The 9,302-nt window shown below is 41.3% G+C and overlaps 1 long non-coding RNA gene across 1 annotated transcript; it reads left to right on the forward strand.

Annotated features, from left to right (window-relative positions):
* Positions 1-3,759: 3,759 nt before the first annotated feature.
* LOC129472363 (uncharacterized) lies at positions 3,760-6,924 on the forward strand. Its single transcript, XR_008653898.1, has 3 exons — positions 3,760-4,143; positions 4,318-4,394; positions 6,220-6,924. It is a non-coding gene; the product is annotated as an uncharacterized lncRNA (long non-coding RNA).
* The last annotated feature ends 2,378 nt before the right edge of the window (positions 6,925-9,302 follow it).

Raw genomic sequence — 9,302 nt, forward strand, 5'->3', positions numbered from 1 at the left:
TAGAACATTAATTGTTTAAAATGTAAATGCTTGCTTATAAAGTGCTTAAAAGGACCACTTCTGCTAAATAGGTTGAGCAATCCTCTTGCAATTGCCTTTATCCTTTCCAGTTGTTTAGCTAGTGCTTTTTCATAGAATGTTCCTATAACTATTTATGATTTATGCTCTGTCTCTTCCAAAAAAGGATTCGAGGCAGCTTAAAGCAGAAAACACATGCAAACCATGGCAATTAAAATTTTAAAAAGGAAAAATAAAAGGCAATAGAAAGCGATTATAAAAGAGGAGATGGGCTTTTTAAATACCTGGGATGAGTTAGTTTCTCTACTTGATCCCCAGGTTGACTGCACTTCCTTTGCTCTCAAAACACAAAGGTAGCCAGGAGGATACAGAGTACAGGCATTCCATAAATACAACCAAATACTTACTATGTGTGTAGTCCTATGAAAAACTGGGATTCCTTACCTTATGGACAAGTGGAAAGATAGCAGACAAATATTTGGGATGCTATGCAATTAATAACATTTTCAGTGATCTCCTGATTATTTTGATTAAGTACTTCTACCAGAAGGTTTGGGAGCGTATCCTTCTAATATGTACATTTATTTGTATATAAATGATATATTTGAACTACTATACTAAGATGTATGTACATCATGAAATACACACACAAAAAATGAATATGTTTGGGAAAAAAATAAACACAAATAGTTCTAACATTTTATTCCCACATTCCAATGGTGTGGATCTATTTAGATGGAATGTTTATAAGCAGAACATTTGTTGTTTAAATGTTAAATATTTGAATGAATAAGTGCTAATAAAGTACTTTAAGAGGATATCTTTTAAGTGGGCAAGGCAATTAATCTGCAATTGTATTTTTCCATATACATTTTTTAGCAAATGTTTTAAAAAAATAAACGATTTTAGATTTATAGCAAAGTCGCAAACATAGTACAAACAGCTCATATATTACCTTCCCAGCTTCCCCTAATGCCAACCTCTAGCAAATGTCTTTTTAAATAGACTGTTGTCACCTTGAGCACACCCTGGGATGTCTGCACCCTAACCCTTTTTGGGGACAATTAAGGAACATTAACATTTTTTTCCTTATAATCTATTTTTTATATAAACATTTAACTAAAGTGTAATATGCATAGATCCAAATGCAAAACTCTTGAGTCCCCCAAGGCCAAGGGTAGATTCTTGGGAAGCATACTTACAGAAATACCCACTAAAGCCTTCGGTGGACTCTTTGCTCCTTGTGAACCACTGGCGGTGAGAACATACCCCGGAAGGTGAAGCTCTAGCTCTCTTGTTCAAGGTGTAATTCCAGGATCCAGAAAAATGTCCTGGAGTGTAGAAAAGACACTTAATAAATACTTATTAACTGACTGAATGAGAAAAAAAATTTTCTAAGTGTCATAGAAAGTGGAGAGGGACTATAAATAATTATTTTCCTGTTACATGTTCAAAAGAAAAACAGGGCTTTTTTAGCCACAGAAAAGAGTGGAAACCAAAGGAAATTTTGCCATGTTTAAAGAATTACAAATTAGCTGGCACCATACTTCCAACTTATTCCAGTGATTGTTTAGAGTTCTTTATAAATAGGTGCCCTGAGCAGGTGTCTGTGTGGCCCATAACTTACCCTGGGTAAGTCCCATGTGACTGGTGTGTGTTTTTTTCTTTTTTTTCTGTCAAAGTTTAGCTCACATGGGAAGGACTCTTCTTGTCCACATGTTACTGGTGCCTGGGGTTCTGGCAATCTCCCAGGATAGAAATCAAGAGATATCACCAAACGTAGCAGCAAAGGTCAGTTTAAGTTTATACCAGCTTATGCACAAGGGAGCTAGCATTGAGAGAGGAAAAAGGAGCGGGCTGCTCCCTGAGGGTACTCTGTGGGGGGGTTCATTTTATAGGGTCTCTTAATAGGAAAAAATTACATCAGGTCATGTGTAGAAGAAAGTTTTCTAACGCTTGCTCAGTGGCTCAACATGCTGCTTCATACATTGCGTGTAGCATTAGCATTGTAAATCTCCAGCCTTGGGTGTGAATTTTAGCATTAAAATGAGGAAGAGGTAACTTTAGGTTAGAGCTGAAGTCTAACTGGTATGTGGCGTTCCAGGGAAGTCTCTAGCTGCCTGAAATAGGAGCTTGCAGTTAACAGCTTCTTGGGTCTCTCTTTACTGATTGGCTGAGAGTTAGATAAAAGCTAGAGCTTTAGTGAGGGACTTTGATCCTTTTCCTCCAGATTATTTTAAAACAGGGAATCAACCAGCCTGCCTGTCTCACACATTGTTCTCTCTCTCTGAACTTTCAGAATTTTCCACCTGTACCAACTATCCCATAATTGCATTGTCTTCTATCATCCCTACAGAATCTTGCTTGTGTAGTGGGTAAGGCTGTGTTAACTTGGTTTCCTGTCTGCAATGCTTGTATCACCAACTAGATATATAGTCCTTGAATATAGGCCAGTGTCTTCCCATCTTGATGTCTTGCAGATATTATCACATGGTGATGTCAAGTTAAGATGCTAGAGTTTCCAACTGTCATGTATCCTGGAAAGGCGCCACAGTGAAGCATCTTTAGCTGGTCAGTCAATAACTTTCAGCAGACATGAATTGAGTGCCTACTGCCTGCAAGACACTGTTCACTGCCCTTGTGTGTGTGTTAGAGGGGGTGGTCAGGGAGGGCCTTTCTGATAAGTGGACCTGTGAGCCGAGACCTGAATGAAATAAGAGAATGGAGTATGAGGATAGCTGCAGAAGAGCAGTCAAGGTAGCAAGAACAGCCAGTGCAAATGCCCTGGGGTTAGAAAGCCAGTGCTGGGCTATTAACACCTTCCCTTGATGGACCTAAGAGAGCCCTTCTTCTCTTTGCACTTAGGAGTCCTCACCAACCCATTAAGTGAGTCCATCAGACAAGATTTCCAAGCTAACATTTTTGTGACTTTATGGAAAAACTATTTTTTTAATGGAGAAAACACATTTTTACTCCTGCAGCTGACACACGCACTCCCCTCTCACATATTTCACGTCATTTTTCCCCCACTCCCTTCACTCACACATACTTCACTTGTCTTTATTTTAGAAACATGCTAAGTGACATTTTGTGAATGTGTTTAACACAACCATCGAGTCAGGGTTATGCATTAACAACTGCTCAAGTGGCCGAGGTTGAGTAATGCTAGTGGCACTTGCCCATCTCCCCTCTCCCCTCAACACACGCACTCCTGGGAGTCCTGTGATCTCTACACTGGAAGATTCTAATGTGGTCACTTCCCTGGGTGACCTATCTTCGTCTTTTTCAAGATTGCCTGGGTATGTGCTAGACAGAGACACCCGGTGAAGTGACCTTTCCACTGAATCCTGGGATCCACCAGGTATTACTAGAAGTTTTTCACACTGGATTTTAGATCTCTCTATCTTCAGGCATGATTTTCTCTAATCTGGAATATTCTATTCATTTGAATTACAAAAGGACATGTGGTTTTGGTTTGTTTACTCTTAGGTCATGAAATGATAATTTAGCAGTTAATAGGCAAAGAAAAAGACCTTCTTTTCATGGCCAGGAACTTTTTGGGAGCCTCCGTTTTCAACAGCAGTAACTTGCTCTGCACTGACTCTGAGCTGGCCCACATCCCTGAAGGGTGGTCCTAATGGGATTAGGGAAACCGTGGCTGGGAGGGCTTCCTTGGGATGACTTCTGAGTACAAATGTCCTGCCTCCCTGGATCCAGCCCAGAGACTTGCCTTGGGACAGTAAAAGAGTGAAAGGCAAACCAAAGACCATAAGCCACTTTTCTATGTTTCCTACAAATGCTGGGGTGTCTATTATTCTGCATAGTGGGGCACATTAAGCAAATTCTCCTTTTTCAGAATGGCTGAAGCTGAATTTCTCTTTATTTTTGTTTATGCATCTCTGTTAAACCAGGATCATATCCTCAACCCCCAAAGAGGAGCAGGCCACCTTCGCCATCACGCTCAGCCTGGTCACCATCCTGAGGCTTACCCAGCCACCCAGATCTTCCCCTCACCTTGCTCCTGGAATGTAGAGATTCCGTATTCTCTTTCATCTAACTCCTGACATCACTTCTCCGTATTGACTGTGGGGCTCTTTTTCGGCTTGGATTTTTCTCTTTGTTAAGGTGAGTAGTTCTTAACCTTTCAGGAGTCATGGATTCCTGGACCATCTCTCACCAAAACCGGCCACGTAAAATTTTACAATTTCATGGCGTATGAGGATTCCTCAAATCTTTTCTGTGGGCTATGGATTCCAGGTTAAGCAGTCCTAAAATTGGTCTTGCTTTCTTTATTTACAGACCCTGTGGGACCACAGAAAGAAGAAAATAGTCATGCAGGGGAGCTTGCTTCCTGACTTCCTCAGCTGATGTTGTTGGTATGAGTTTCTTGTTCCTGCTGTAGTACGTTACTTACGAATGTGGTGGTTTAAAACAATACAAGTTTATTGTCTTATAGTTTGGGGGTTTGAAGTCCTAAAATCAAGGGATCAGCAGGGCTGTGTTCCTCCTGGAGTCTCTAAGGGAGAACCCGTTTCCCTGCCTTTGCTGGCTACTGGAGGCTGCCAGCACTCCTTGGCTTGTGGCCCCTTCCTCCACCCTCACAGACAGCAGTGCAGCATCTTCAAACCTCTGTCCCTGAGTTCTGCTTCCTTTGTTACATCTCCGTCTCAGACTCTGACTTTCCTGCCTCCTTCTTTCCCTTAAAAGGGCTCTTTTGATTAAATGGGCTCATCAGGATGATTTCCCATCTCAAGATCCTTAACTGAATCACATCTTCAAAGTTCCTTTTGCCATAAAAGGTCACAGATACACAGGTTTCAGGAATTAGAACATGGACTTCTTTGGGAGGCTGCTATTCTGTCTGCTGCACTATCCTTAAGCCTCACCTCCTAGGAACTCTCTAGTTAGACCACTCAAAATCCACATCAAAGGAGGCTGAATCTCTTCCCTACTCAGGCCTCATTTCCTCCCTAAGGAATTGCTTTTTGCTCTGGTGAATGACAACCCCCCACTTCTTGCCCTTGGACATTCTCCTTCCCATGGGAGTGAAGGCCTTTGCCTGCCTTAGGGGATAACTATAGAAAGATAAATGGTGAGGCCAACATCTGATCAGCACAAACACACTCTTGGCAAATGGTGCATCTTTCCTATCATCAGCTAAGACCTCAGCAACAGAGGAACAAGAAAGGATTCGTTATTCCGTATTTACTGTGTGTCAGCTCTCTCATTGGCAGAGACCATTTCTGGGGTGCCATCCAGGAAGAAGGGTTGGAGGACAATGCTAATATGACCATACAATTCTTCTTCACATCACTGCAACTTTCTTTCCCCTGCATGACTTTAACTCTTCCTTCTAACTGATTCAGTGATCACAGAACCAGAGCTGCAACTGGATGCAAGAGCAAGAAACTGTAACTATACTTTTGAACTTTTATGTCAGAATTCCCAAGCACCTGATGGGATAGACTGTGCCTTCAGCCCATCTGGCAAAATTGGTCTTGATGATGAATGCAGATATATTATTGCATAGTGGTCAAGATAGCCCACTAGTTCTGTATGTGTGTAAACTCACCCTATTAAACGGAAGTTAATTGAGAGAGAAGCACCTGCTAGACCAGTATTGCTATCAGCAGTGCGTATCAGAACAGTACTAAAACTAACAGCCCTTCCAAAGGTAGAAAAGTTTGGATAAAAACCAATGATAGGCTGGGTGCAGTGGCTCATGCCTGTAATCCCGGCACTTTGAGAGGCTGAAGGGGCAGGATCCCTTGAACCCAGGAGTTTGAGACTAGCCCGGGCAAATCTTAGACAGACTCCATCCTATTTTCTTTTAAACAAAACAAAACCAAACAAAACGAAAAACAATGATAACTGGATAGAAGGAAGAATCCTAGCTGAGGGTAAATGAATGAATAGATGGCTTATGCAACAAGGGAGTTCCAATATTACAATGGTGCCTTGATAAAGATGATATTGTCTTTTAGCTTCATGCAAATGCCTGAAAGGATGAAGCCATGTGTTGCAAAGACCACTCCTGCTTTTGGGAACCTGACAAGGTTGAATGCAAACCTGCAAACCTGAGTCGGTGGCATTGCTCTGGGAGACATTTTGGTCGTATAATATGATCATGACCTGGACCAAATTGATAATGACTGAGTGAGATTTTAGTAATATGCCTGTATCTTTTGACTTACTTTTCAGGTTACATCTGTAAGCATATTGCAATACGGTGTAGCACTGGTATCATGGGTAAGATTCGTTCCCTTATGTACATAAGTCTAATGACGGTACTGCTGTCGATGATCAAATATATCAGGAAACTAAGTGAAAGCCTCCTCAGGATATAATGCTGATGGAAAATGACTGGCCTGAGGAAACATTAGATTTCGTTAATCGTCATCTAATTGCTATGCTAAATAGTTCTGGCCAGGTACGGTGGCTCACAACTGTAATCTCAGCATTTTGGGAGGCTAATGTGGGAGGATCACTTGAATCCAGGAGTTTGAGAGACCAGCCTGGGCAATATAGTGAGATCCTGTCTCTACAAAAACTAAAAAACTGAAAAATAAAATTAGTCAGGTATGGTTGTGTGCACCTGTAGTCCCAGCTACTTAGGAGGCTGAAGAGAGAGGATCACTTGAGCTTGAGCTTGGGAGATCAAGACTACAGTGAGCTGTGATCACACCACTGCACTCCAGCCTGGGCAACAGAGATCCTGTCTCTAAAACCAAAACAAAACAATAGCTCTGCACAAGTGTATCATGAGATATAGATGGTAGTAGAACAAGTCATCATATCAGGGCAAAAATATGAAAATGTATGTAATGACTTTCTAGATAGATAAGCTGTTTCTTTTTTAAAATTTAATTTTAATTGAAAATAAAAATTTTATATATTTGTTGTGAACAACATGATGTTTTGAAATATGTACACATTGTGGAATGGCTCAATTGCATTAATTAACATATGTGTTATCTCACATAGTATGACGTTTTTGTCTACTCTGGGCCAGGCGAGGTGGCTCATGCCTATAATCCCAGCAATTTGGGAGGCTGAGGCAGGTGGATCACCTGAGGTCAGGAGTTCAAGACCAGCCTGACCAACATGATAAAACCCCATCTCTACTAAATACAAAAAATTAGCCGGGCGTGGTGGTGCATGCCTGTAATCCCAGCTACTTGGGAGGCTGAGGCAGGAGAATTGCTTGAATCTGGGAGGTGGAGGTTGCAATGAGATGAAATTGTGCCATTGCACTCCAGCCTGCACAACAAGAGTGAAAACTCTGCTTCAAAAAAAAAAAAAAAAAAAAATGCACGCTCAGTGATTTTCAAAATACAATACATTGTCATTAACAATAGTCAGCATATTGTATAACAGACCTTTTGAAGTCATTCCTTCTAACTAGCTAAAGTTGTTTCTTTAAATCTAACCCTACTTCACACTGGGGCCTGCCTCCAAATATTAGGCATGTTCATACTGACACGACTCCTATATCTGTGATATAAATGCTATAACAAATGCAGACACTAAAACAGATATGATTATTTTTCCACAAGAGAGTCTTGGCCAAAATGGGGACTTTGGGCTATGTAGTATCAACTTGATGCCCAGAAAGCCTGGAGACTAAAGGTCAGTACCTGATGGTCACATAATCAACCATATCTTCATGACCAAACCCCAATAAAAACTCTGGACACTAAGACACAGGTGCACTTCCCCAGTTGGTAGCATTTGGTGTTTATTGTTACACAGTTCTCAGGAGTACTGTGAGAACAGTTGCTGGCTGTTCATGGCTCCACTGGGAGAGAACAACTCTGCATGTGGAACTCTCCTGAACTCTGCCCCATGTGTTCTTCCCTTGGCTGACTCTAATTTGTATTCTTTCAGCATATCAACTGTAATTTTAAGTGTACAGTTTTCAGTTAATTCTGTGGGTCCTTCTAGTGAATGATCAAAATCTTGGGAACCTCAGAACTTGAAGTTGGTGTCAAAGGTGAGGGTGGGTTTGGGGACTCCCTAACTTGTAGGTGCACTCCAATTTTCCTCTCTCTGAAATTTACTCATCCTTAATGCCATTGCTCAGGTCCTGCTCTCAGCTAGAGCTAAGTTAATAGCTGAAAGACTCCCCTTTGTTCCAGGCTGGTTACTGAAACTTCACAAAGGCCTTAGTGACTTCAATATAAGGGAGAGGCTGAGGGTAGGGCTATTAGGCTATGCTTAGCCATAAGAGAAACAGCTTAGAGGAGGCTTTATATAATGATGCATAGATAGTTGTCAATTTCACCCAAGGTAGGCTGGCCTTCAGCACCCTGACTGTAGGGCAAAAGCATTATCCAAGTCCCTTGTTTGGTTGGCCCATTTAATGATACAATGGCCCATTTAATGGTGCTACTACATCAGTAGTATCAGAATGAACATGCCTAACATTTGCAGGTCCCAGTGTGAAGTAGGGATAGATTTAAAGAAACAACTTCAGCTGGATATGAGGAATGACTTCGAGAAGTCTGTTATACAACATGGTGACTAACATGAATAACAATGTGTTGTATTTTGAAAATCGTTGAGAGTAGATTTAAATGTTCTTACTAGAAAAAAGTCATAAATATGTGAGATAATACATTTGTCCCATCTTTGTGGACAATGCTGAATGCATCCTGACAGTAACAATAGTAACAGCCATATTCATGGAGGACTGTGCCAACTACATGACGGTTTTCTCATTTAATCCATGCAGCAATTCTGCTGCTGTGCATTACTCTTAACTTTCTTCCATGGAGGAGAAATGGAGGCAGAGGGAGCTTTAGCGACTTGCCTGAAGGCTGACTCCATCCAGCATTGGCTCCCATAGTCACCCTGCTCCCTGCCTTCCTTGCACTGTGTTACTTCATCTTTTATGTTTCATTAGGAGCAGAGGGAGGCACTCAGATATCAATAGGCTACTCAATTTGTCTTCATTGAAATCAGGAAACAAATATCTATTGGCTGGTTGACATGAGGAGGCACAGCCCATGCTGTGGGGTCGGGGAGTCAAGGTGGAATCGGGACAGTGGGAAACAAACTAGGCTTCTAGGATTTTATTCAGTGTCAGATTCTTGACCTACAGGATTTTGTTTAATATTTATAATCCTAGGAATGATTTTTAACTCTATTTTATAGATGAAGTAAAGTTAACCTCAGGTTATAAACCCCTGCTCTAACTAAAGGCATATCATGGACTGAATTTGTCCTCCTGCAAAATTCACATGTTGAAGTCCGAATCCCCAAGTACCTTAGAATGTACAGGG

Source organism: Symphalangus syndactylus, chromosome 22 (assembly GCF_028878055.3).
Source record: "Symphalangus syndactylus isolate Jambi chromosome 22, NHGRI_mSymSyn1-v2.1_pri, whole genome shotgun sequence".
NCBI lineage: Eukaryota > Metazoa > Chordata > Mammalia > Primates > Hylobatidae > Symphalangus > Symphalangus syndactylus.